Genomic DNA, 12,683 nt, shown 5'->3' on the forward strand with positions numbered 1-12,683 from the left:
ACACTAATACAATAAGACAGTTATTGTGCTGTGATCCCTTCAATAACATTTGAGTGTTGGGCATCAAACAGTTAGACATTAGAGTTTAACAGTTTGCCTTCATCTCCAGTGTTCAGCATAAGAAATGGGTAGCATATGCAAGAGGTTATACCTCACAATGAAACAGAAAAGAGTCCATTAACATCCTTTGCATTCAGATCCATTCTAAGCCATTTACTCAATTAATCAGAAAAATATGAAGGCTGATGGTTGAACATTGGTGGGAAGACAGAGACATGGTGGCTACTGAAGTAATATCTGACTGAGAAATCTAATCCAGCTAGTAAACCTCACCTACCTTCAAGTTTCCACTCCTTTCTACTGTAGTCATTGCACAAGATTCTTTGAGTTTGCTGTCATTTCTGTAAGTCCATCTGTTTTGTTGCACTCAGTATTTTTAATCTATTTGTGACACTACATTTCATAATTAAATTTAACTAGGTTATATCACTGGTTCCAAACAGAAATCCTGACATTCAGTCATTTAAACCATCAACATCGAGAGTCAAGGACATCATATTCTCCAGCTCAACTGAGATCAGAAACGTGGGCACAAGGCTGTACGTTACTACTCTGTGACTCAAAGCAATATTACACCAACCTGCATATCATCCACCTGTTGTTCATCATTGTGTTGTTTTGCTCAGCAACTGTAATTAAAACTCACCGGGGTTAATTTAACCACTTCCCCTTCTATAAATACATCAATGACAATGATTAATATCTTACTGGGACTCTACCTTTGTGAAAAAGTGTTTATCCTAGAATTTTTATTATCATTATTTTATTATGTATCATTATACATTGTATCATCTATATCATTATTTAATGTATTGAAATATACTGTTGAGATGGCAGTTAACATTTAGTTCTTATTCCTCTCCAAGCCACAATGAAAAAGGAATGCACCAAATAATTTAAATTTGTCTAAAATCTAGGCACTTTGTTTAAAACCTCAAAAACCACCGTAGTATTTGCTGTTTATTTATTTATTGAGATACAGCATGGAATAGGCCCTACCGGCACTTAAAGTCATGCTGCCCAGCAACCCACCATTTAAATCTACCCTAATCATGGGAAATTTATCACATTCCAATCTCCCTGTTCCAAAACGCAGGACAGGCCATGCTAAGGGGGCCTAAGGGGATGATGATGTGCATCATGGTGGATGAAAACAAACAAGGCAGAACGTAGATCAATAGGAAGCCGCGACTGCTGAATGCCATGATGAGATGTAAGAATAAGCACAGAGGAATTGAATTTACTGAGCAAGCTGGAATGCTGTTGCAAGGTTGACTAGGCAGTCGTGGTGTCAGGAATGAAATCACCTGTAATGGCTGTCCATATACCACCTCAGCCATGGACCTCTTTTGGAGTTGTTCTGAGCTCCAGGAGGACCCATGTGGGATACTCATGTGAACACTTATCAGTCAGGGAAGCCCTCAGAACACCCTTTTAGGAGCAGTGAGATAATTTGCATAGGCCATTGGACTGCAGGTGATACACCAATGTTCTGGGTCTTCGCAGTCCAGGGCTCTGAAGTGAATTGGAGACCGTGGTCAAAAGAAATATCAGATGGAATCAGAATCAGGTTTATTATCACTGGCATGTGTCATAAATTTATTAACTTAGCAGCAACAGTTCAATATAATACATGATAATACGGAAAGGAAAGAAAGAAAGTAAATCAATTACAGTAAGTATATATATATTAAATAAAATAGTGCAAAAAACAAATAACATATATTAAAAATAGTGAGATATTGTTCATGGGTTCAATGTCCATTTAGGAATCAGACTGTGTGCCTTTGGGATTCTGTACCTCCTTCCTGATGGTAACAATAAGAAGAGGGCATGTCCTGGGTGATGAGGGTCCTTAGTGATGGATTCCGCCTTTTTGAGGCATCGCTCCTTGAAGATGTCCCCTATACTACAGAGGCTAGTGCCCATGATGGAGCTGACTAATTTTACATCTTTCTGTAGGCTTTTCAGTCCTGCTCAGTAGCCCTCCCCACCCCCCACACAACAGCGATGCAGCCTGCCAGAATGCTCTCCATGGTACATCTATGGAAGTTTTAGAGACGTTTAGGTGACAAACCAAATCTCTTCAAACTCCCAATGAAATACAGCCACTATCTTGCCTTCTTTATAACTGCATTGATATGTTGAGACCACATTAGATTCTCAGAGATCTTGACACCCAGGAACTTGAAGCTGCTCACTCTCTCCATGTCTGATCCCTCTGTGAGGATGGTTTCTGTTCCCTCGCCTTACTTTTCCTTGTCCACAATCAGCTCCTACTGACATTGAGTGCAAGATTGTTGCTGCAATATCACTCCACTGGTTGGTATATCTCACTCCTATATGCCCTCTCATCTCCATCTGAGATTCTGCCGACAATGGTTGTATCATTACCAAATTTATAGATGATATTTGAGCTATATCTAGCCACACAGTCATGGGTATAGAGAGAGTAGAGGAGTGGGCTTAGCACACACCCCTGAGGTGCGCCAGTGTTGATCGTCAGCGAGGAGGATACGTTATCACCAATCTGCACAGATTGTGGTCTTCCGGTTAGGAATTCAAGGATCCAATTGCAGAGGGAGGTACAGAAGACAAGTTCTGTAGCTTATCGAGGAGGACTCTGGGAATGATGGGGTTAAACACTGAGCTATAGTCAATGAACAGCATCCTGACGTAGGTGTTTGTACTGTCCAGATGATATGAAGGCATGTGAGAAGCCATTGAGACTGCGTCTACCGTAGACCTGTTGAGGCAACAGGCAAATTGCAGTGGGTCCAGATCATTTTTGAGGCAGGAGCTCACACCACTCTTCTTAGGCACTGCTACAATTGTTACCTTTTCGAAGCAGGTGGGAACTTCTGATCATAGCAGCGAGAGGCTGAAAATGTCCTTGAGCCTTACCAGGTACTCCATCAGGGGCTGCTGACTTGCGAGGGTTCACCCTGCTTAAAGGCGGTCTCCAAGACAAAGATCACAGGGTTATTGGGTGCTAAGCCGAGCAACATAGGTGCTGATGAATGCCCAAGCCACGTCTGTGGCTGATATCGATACTGGGGGAGTCGAACTCTGGCCACCTGGTAGTACGGTCCACCATGGTAAGGAAGTGTGTGAAATCGCTTTGGGGGGAGAGGGGGGAGGAGGACCAACAAGGTCCACGTTGACATGGTCAATCCATCACTCAGAGACCTCAGAAGTTGCCAGTGGTGCCTGAACATGACGGTTAATTTTTGCCCGCTGGTAATCCGCCCAGGCTGCAAACCAGTCCTGCTCATCCTTTCTAAGGCCATGCCACACAATCTTTAGTGGAACCAGTTTCTGTGTGGCCTGGATGCGACAGGCCACGTATGGAGTCAAAAACAGTCCGTCACCAGTCTGTGGGCACTATGGGTTGAGGGCGACATCGCACAGGAGAGAAACTCCTGTTTCCCTGATCTTAACGTCAGCCGACCGCAGGCCCACGACTTTTATTCGATAAGCTTGAATCTCTGAGTCAGTAACTTGGTCGGCTGCCGTGCCGGCATTGCCAATCCGTATATGTTGTATATCAGTTGTGAACTCTGATACGTAGGCCAGGGGGCGTTGCTGCCGTGCAGATCAAAGGTTTGATATTTTGGCCATCGTGTGCGTGCGGTGTTTGCAGATAACAAATGCTGTGAAATGGCGATCTTCTAGAAGAAACTGAAAATGGTGGACAGTCAAGCTCATGGCCAAGAAGCTCATGGTCAATATGCTGTACTTCCATTCGGGGGGACGGAGCTGCCGGCTGAAGGAGGCAAGTGGCCACCACATGCCTCCGACACACAGCACCCACAGCGTGTTCTGAAGCATCGGTAGTAATGGCTATAGGTGCTTTGGGGAGAGCTGCGTCTGTAGGGTTGCGTTAGAAAGAGCTCACTTGTTATCAGCAAATGAAAGCGGTGATAGAAATTAACATTACCAAAAAAGTCCTGACTTTTTTAGTAGAGTGGGCAGTGGGAAATTGATAATAGCGGCTACCTTTGATGGAAGGAGTTTTGCATCTTCTGTGGAAATGTAGTTACCCAGAAAGTCAATGGTTAACAACCCAAACTGGCATTTGGCAGGATTGGTGATCAATCAGTGTTGACTTAAGCACTGGAAAGGTGTGCAGAGATGAGATACGTGTTCGAAGATGAGATATATGTTCGGATTTAGACGCACTGGTGACAAGTACGTCGTCCAGGTAGACAAAAAAAAAAAATCGAAGTCTTTTAATACAGAATCCATCAGCCCTTGGAAAGTCTGTGCTGCTTTTTTCAGCCCAAATAGTATGCACTGAAACTCTAAGATGCCAAATGGGGTTATCACAGCCATTTTAAGAATTCCAAACTAGCCCCTAACTAAATTGACTTTGGAAAAGTTAACTTTCCAGCTAAATGTGCTGAAAAGTCTTGGATGTGTGGGACTGTGTAACAATCAGGGGTCAAGGCGTTGGTAATCCCCACCACCACCATCAGACTTAGGGACCATATGCAGGGGCAAAGCCCAGGTGCTATTCAACCAGCGTACAATGCCAAGTCTCTCCATGTTGGCAAACTCAGCCTTCGCAGTTGCCAGCAGTCTACGCACAGACTGGCGGGCTGGTTGTGTAAATGTGGCGCTCGGCCACATGCTTTGTGACTGTAGTGGAGAATGTCGGCTTGATGAGGTCACACAGATCAGTCAAGTAAACTCACATGCGGTGGTGCATGCTCTTGACAGAGTCATTGTGGGGAAACATACTCGGGGAGCCGGGTAATGACCCAAAGTTCTTAACATCCACAAGGCGGCAGTTCTTAAGATCAACTAATAGTCCTTGAGCAGACAGGAAATCTGCGCCGAGCAGAGGTCTAGACACTTTAGCCGGGATGTCATTTTATCTAAAGTGGATGGAATCATTGCAAGCAGCAGCTTGGGAAGTTCTTCTCTTTCAATTCATCCAAGTTTGAAGTGAAATCCCAACTCAATGTCGTGGTTATGAATTCTGTACATTTCCATCATTTACATTACCCTACAATACTTCCTCTTTGTTTGATAATCTAAGGTAGTTGAACTGGAGTAATCTGGTGACAGCCTCCAAATCTACCCAAAGGATTTCCAATGCACACCTACGTTACTTCAGAAGTCCTCTTGTATCAGCCACCTTCATAGCATATTAAACTATAAAACACATTAATTCATTGATGGTACCATATAGAGAAACAAGCAGTAACAGGGACGAGTTGAAAACACTCCAACAGTATGGCAGCAATGATCCAGTTCATGAAGGGAGTATGGAGACAACCATGCCAGTTGAATTCATTTGAGTAGCTTCCTGGCCAAATCTTTCAGTCACAATAAACAAATAAATTTGAAAGCAGAACTGCTACCTGCTCAATGATTCTTTCACAGAAAGATGTAGGCGGCTGTGGAATTCTTCTTGGCCTCTTGTTCACTGCAGCAGGCCAAAAACTATAATCAACTGGCATCCCAGGAGTGTTGAATTTTTACTTACATAAAATCAAAACAAAATAACTTTAAAACAAATAACTGCATTTAAGATGGAAGTCAACACTCTACTCAAGCTCAGTCTGCAAATTTTATTGCATCTATAAAATGGTTGTTGAAAGAAATTAATGAATTTTGTCAAGAGCTACCTGTGTTCTTTTGATTCGATAATATGCTTTATCAATGTTTCATGACATAGTGACTGTTTAACAGATTTTACATCTCTTAACTAGTGCTCTATTTGGTCTTACATGTACTTTATGAAAACTCGCAAAAATCTACCATTTCCTACCTTGTAGAAACTATGTTTGTTAAATTCCTTCATTTGAAGAGAAAGCAATGGAGAGAAAACAGGAAAATTATTTTAATTTTGGTATGAGATATATAATGCTCATGAAAATGGCAATGAGCGCGTCACTTAAGTTTAATAGTAAATATGAGAACAAAGAAAAACACAAAGAAAATCAGACAGAATGAGATTAGATTGTTGGTTACATTTAACATTTGCCAGTTAAGGGAATCTAAAGTTTGTCCATCAGTGCATTAACAGACAAAGAATTTTTCAGAGGGATGGAGCCAATTAGGAAACGAAACATAAATCTATGTGTCGAGGATGAAAGGCATGGGTGAGATGCTAACCTGGACGAATGATGAAAGGGAAGAATTTACCAAGGTGCTACTTGCCGTTATTCCATCCACTTTGGATAAAATGACATCATCAAAGGATTGGTTGACTGAAAGTGTCAAAAAGGAGAGAAGGATTAACTGCCAACTTGAAATCTATTCTGTTCAATATTTTCAGGAACAATTATTTCAGAAGAAAGCCAACAGTCACTTGGAGTAATAAAGAAGAGTCAAAATTGATTTGTTCAGTGAAAATCACAACTAAGCTGTGTGCTGTAGTTTTGTGAAGTGACAATGGAAGATGGAAATACAATTGATTTTGTTCATTGGTGTTTTCAAAGTGTGCTTAAAAAACAGTATCACATACTGGATTTAAAGAGATAATGAGCTAAACAGCAGCATGGATTAGAGAAATGTTGAGAAAGGGAGAACAATAGTTGAAGGGAATATCATTCAGTACATTGTAGAGAGCCAAGCAGTGAAGTTAAACATTATTTAGTACTAGGTCTCTACTTTTCTGAAATTGATTCAAAAGTGATGCTTGAAGTTATAGCACACTAAATTGAATCTTACAGTTCACACAAAACTTGGCAAAGAAGTAAATGCTGATGGAAATACTAAGACTTTCACAGCAATGTGAATAAATGTTGTTGCAGGAAAGTCTGAGATAATATTAGGAAGCAGAATAAAGAAACACAATATGCTAAATAAGAAGACAATGTGTGCTAAATGATACCATTTTTAAAAGGATAATAAGACAAAATCCTTGAAGGAGACAGAACCTAAATGAAAGAAAGGGCATCGTGAACATTACGTACATAGAGGGAGGAGGTACAAATTGTTGGAATGTACACTCAGTTGCTACTTTATTAGGTACACTTGCTCGTTTATGCAAATATCCAGTCAGCCAATCGTATGGTAGCAACCCAGTTGTTGTTTGGACCAAAATGGGGAAGACGTATGATCTAAGTGACTTTGACTGTGGAATGATTTCTGGTGCCAGATGGGGTGGTTTGAGTATCTCAGAAACTGTTGATACCCTTGGATTTTTCACACACAACTGACTCCAGAGTTTACTGAGAATGGTGCAAAACAACAAAAACACCCAGTGAGCAACAGTTCTGTGAGTAAAAATGCTTAGTTAATGAGAGAAGTCCCAGACTGACAGGAAGGTGGCAGCAATTCAAATAACCATGCATTACAACAATTGTTTGCAGAAGAGCATCTCAGAACACGCAACATACCAAACCTTGAAGTGGATGGGCAACAGCAGCAGAAGACTCCAGTACTTAATAAAGTGGCCACTAAGTGTATGTTTAAACCATATGAAACCCACCTCATCCCCAACTCGCCAAGTGCTAGGCATCACAGAAGGTACAAAACATTTGCAAGGAAAAGGGATTCTTGTTATTTGTATCAACTACAAATATCCTCCTTGGAGCAGAGAAGCCTAACAAGGAAATTTGTTGCAGATATTTCAAACAAGTGATGTTTAGGTGCATAAGTATGAAAGAACCATATCCTGTGTCAGAAGGCGATAAACATATTGAAGTTCATTAGCAGACACAAGGGAAGATCTAATCTGGAAAAGGAGAATTTTCCTGACCAAGGGTCTCAGCACAAAGCAATGACTGTGCATTTCCATGATGCTGCCTGACCTGCAGCATTTTGTGTGTGCAGGTTTGTTTGACACCACACAACTACTTACATTTCTCTGGTAAACTCGTAGGTAACCATGACCAAGTCCCTCAAGCCACATTATCATTCAGTTTCAATCGAGCTCTCAAAGATCCTATAAAATCAGATTTGAATCTTTGAAGAAATCTTGTCACTTGTTTTTCAATTTCCTGGTTCAGCAAGTGGGCAAACACCTCTCATTTTCCACTAATTATTCCAAATTCTCTAAGGAAGTGGACTCTCTTTAGTTAGCTCAATGCAAACAGAAGCCATTCACTAAAGTTAAAGGAGGATGAGAAAGTATTTGCTGGCACATGTAAAATAAACAATGTGCAGAGATCAATAATCAAGTGAGATTATAAATACCCAAAAATAAATGGGCAAAAATAGATGGTAACAGGGATGAAGAAAATAGCAGTTTTATAAAATGCACAGCACTTCTTTTCAGGCACTATGTAAGAGTTCCACAAAGTGGAAAAAAATCACAGCTTAAAACATAGGAAATCTACAGCACAATATAGGTCCTTTGGCCCACAAAGCTGTGCCGAACATGTCCTTACCTTAGAAATTACCTAGGGTTACCCATAGCTCCCTATTTTTCTAAGCTTCATGTACCTATCCAGGAGTCTCTTAAAAGACCCTATCGTATCTACCTCCACCACCGTCACTGGCAGCCCATTCCACGCACTCACCACTCTCTGCATAAAAAACTTACCCCTGACATCTTATCTATAGGTACTTCTAAGCACCTTAAAACTGTGCCCTCTCATGCTAGCCATTTCAGTCCTGGGAAAAAGCCTCTGACTATCCACACAATCAATGCCTCTCATCATCTTATACACCTCTATCAGGTCACGTCTCATCCTCCGTCACTCCAAGGAAAAAAGGTAGAGTTCACTCAACCTATTTTTCCCATAAGGCATGCTCCCCAATCCAGGCAACATCCTTGTAAATTTCCTCTGCACCCTTTCTATGGTTTCCATATCCTTCCTGTAGTGAGGTGACCAGAACTGAGCACAGTACTCCAAGTGAGGTCTGACCAGGGTCCTATATAGCTACAGCATTACCTCTCAGCTCCTAAACTCAATCCCACGATTGATGAAGGCCAATGCACCATTTTCCTTCTTAACCACAGAGCCAACCTGCGCAGCAGCTTTGAGTGTCTTATGGACTCGGACCCCAAGATCCCTCTGATCCTCCACACTGCCAAGAGTCTTACCATTAATACTATATTCTGCCATCATATTTGACCTACCAAAATGAATCACCTCAACTTATCTGGGTTGAACTCCATCTGCCACTTCTCAGCCCAGTTTTGCACCCTATTGAAAACGATTGAAGATTCAAGATTATTAAATAGCATTTCCAGTACACAGGATCTGGAGAATGAAATAATTGTTACTCCAGATCCAATGGAGCACAAAAAGAAACACAATAAATATAAGTACATAATATAGCTTACATACATAGATTGATAATTGAGGAACTGCATGAAGGAGGAAGGGAACCTTGACGACAGTGATCACAACATGACAGGATTTAAACACCCAGCAAGGTCAAAAACAAAATAACATGATTTAGTTTTGTTTTCCCAAAAATCAAATTTATAGGGATGAGAATGGAACCAGGTAAGCTAAGAGAAGATAATAACCCGCAATTGATGAATTACAACAGCTATGGGGATAATTTAAACCAGTACGCAATAGAGTTCTGGAGGAAGATACCACACTAAAACTTACTGCAATTGCATACAAATGATTAATAAAGTGTAAAGACAAAAGTGAAACTAAAGAAACACACTAAGTACACAGCAGCAACGCAAGGAAGATAAAATGCATACAAATAATTGACAGAGTAACCCAATATAAAATTCAGAAAGAAAAGAGTAAATAAGAAATTTACTGATCAAGGAAAAATTAAGATTGACATTCTACAGATTATGTAGATGGCAAAAATTTCAGAACAGTATAATCTCTACATATGATAATTTTACAGGTGTTGATTGTGAAGGCAGAAATATTAAATAATTGGTTAGCTTCATTGTTTAACTGTGACACTAACTGTCACAGTCCACTCAGTTGACTCCTTGTTTCTGTTGATTTCCTTTTCCCCGTGTTTTGCCTGGCTCCGTGATTGAGGCACTTGATCCTCATTCGAACCTGCAGCATAAAATCTCTGGTTTGCATCTACTCGCTGCTGGTTCATCACTGTGGCCAGTGCAGCAATGCTCGTCCCGCGGCAGCTGAGAATCATGGACTCTAAGTTGCTTCGGTGCCTGTGGCTGCTTAGTGAATTCAGTTGTTTTCGCATTCAGCTGTGATTTGCTGGCTGATTGCTACCACTCCGAACCACCAGGAATAAGGAACCGTCTTCCGAGTTGCCAAGAATAAGGGACCATCTTCATGAGCTTCTCCGTGTCTAGATTTGTAATGTCAGTCGTTGGTTGGTTTAGACATTTCATTCCCAGCTGAGTAGGTCCAGCCATTTGCTTTAGTCCAAGTTGGGAATTCTGTCTCTTCGTGGCTAGCTGAGGATAGCTGGCCATTTGCTGCTCCTCCAAGCCAAGATATGAATCGTTTGACTTTGTTTGGTGTTGTCGTCTCCGTGTTCCAGTTCCAGGCTCCGAGTCCCAGTTCAGTCCAGGTCCAGGTTCCGAGTCCAAGTTTGGTCCAGGTCCAGGCTCTGAGTCCAAGTTCAGTCCAGGTCCAAGTTCAGTCCAGGTCCAGGCTCTGAGTTCCACGTCAAGTCCAAGTCCTGGTTCTGAATTCCAAGTCAAGCCCAAGTCTGTCTCTGTCCCTATGTCCTACACTTGGGTCCACCTCCAGATGCCCCGGCCACCATCGCAACACTAACGTAACATGATATTAGAAGATTTTTAAAAACCTGAAATACATTTTAGAGAGGAAATTAAGGTTTTGAAAAAAATTGAACTATAAAGAATATAAGTGTATTAATTAGATTAGCATAGATAAATGGGGCAGATAAAAAATTCTTATTCATAGATTAAATGGAAAATTATCTAGAAATAGATGGATGTAATGAGTAACACAGCATGCCAGGTATTCATGGTGTAGAGTCCCCAACCACAGCAAAAGATCAGATGCACTGGCAGAACAATCAAGAGTGGGAATAAGCCTGCTCCACCATTCAAGATTATTCTTTCTCAGTACTGTTGTTCTACACTATCACCACTATCTCAGTTTTGAACAAACTCTAATAACTGAGGCTCGAAAGAGTCACCGTCCTCTGAGTAAAGATGTATCTCCTCATCTCAGCCCCAAAAATCTTACTGCTTATTCTTAGACTATGAACCCGGTCTCATCAGCCATGGGCAACGTCCTCCATGAATCCACCCGATTGAACCCTGCAAGAATTCTCATTCTTCTAAATTCCAGTGAAGGCACGTGTAATTATTTGGTTTCTCATTAATTCAGTTTTTCATTTGACAACCCCACCATCACAAGAACCAGTGTTAGATGCAGGCCTTTGACAGGTGCGTGTATCCTTTATAGGTCAGAAGAACAAAACAGTTCGCAATACTCCAGGTTTGGTCTCAACAAGACCTGATATAATTACAGAATGGTACCTTTACTCTTGTATTCAAAACTTCTCACAACAAAAACCCATATATTATTTGTCCTTTTAAATGCTTGCTAAACCTGCATATTACTTCTCATTGAATGGTGCACCCATGTATCTTAGAGCTACAATTCTCAGTTTGCCACCTGTTAAAAATAGTCTACTTTTCTGCTTTGTTTCTCTAGCTTATCTCAAATTTTCCCATATTAGATTCCAACTGCCATGTTCTCACACTGTTGGCCAACTTACCTCTACTCTCTTGAAGCCTGTTTTACATTATTCTCACTTCTCACAGCTCTTCTTAATCAGTTGCAAACGTGTTCTCCTCTGCCAAATCATGTGATATAGATAGCGAATATCTGGTGTCACGCTGTGGTACCCATCAGTCACAGTGTGACAACCTGAGAAGAGCTTGCTTTGTCAAACTACTTGCTTTCTGTCTCTGAACTGTGGGTGCAATGGTGGCGTAATGGTTAGCGTTACACTGGTACAACTCAGGGTGTCCTGGAGTTCAGGGTTCAATTCTGGTGTTGTCTGCAAGGAGTTTGTATGTTTTCCCCATGAACTGCATATGTTTCCTTAGGGACCTCCAATTTCCTCTCACAGTCCAAAGATGTACAGCCTGTAGGTTAACTGGCCATTGTAAATTGTCCTGTGATTAGGCTTGTGTTAAATATGTAGGTTGTTGGGCAATGTGGTTCAGCCTGTTCTTTTTCCTAAAAGAAAATAAAAATAACTGATTCTAGTACATTTGTCCCAGATCCACCACAGTGCTTTGACCTTGCCTGATCCTTTGTATATGAAGGGCCCAAAGCATTGTTGAGGGTCCCTACCACACATCCCACAAGAGGTACAGGAGCTTTAGACCCAGGACTGCCAAACTAATGATTACCCTTCTACCACCGAGGTCTCGTCACAAGGACAGCTAGCTGTTTACTGTTTAATGTTTACCTGTGCTGTGCTCTTCACATGCACTTTGAATTATGTTTTATTAGCTTATTTGTGGTAATATCTTGTTTTATATGCTGTGTGCACGATATATACATTGTGGGTGCTCCATGGTCCAGAGAAACATTATTTTATTTGGTTCTATACAATAGATATATATGAGCCAGATGACAATAAACTTGCACTTGACCAACTTCTGTACATGATATCATACCCTGCTATCTATTCTACTAGTCACATCCTCAAAAGAATCCTGCTCTTGGGCTTCTGTACATGAGTGACTCTGTACTGAACTACCAGCTTGCGTA

Source organism: Hypanus sabinus, chromosome 15 (assembly GCF_030144855.1).
Source record: "Hypanus sabinus isolate sHypSab1 chromosome 15, sHypSab1.hap1, whole genome shotgun sequence".
NCBI lineage: Eukaryota > Metazoa > Chordata > Chondrichthyes > Myliobatiformes > Dasyatidae > Hypanus > Hypanus sabinus.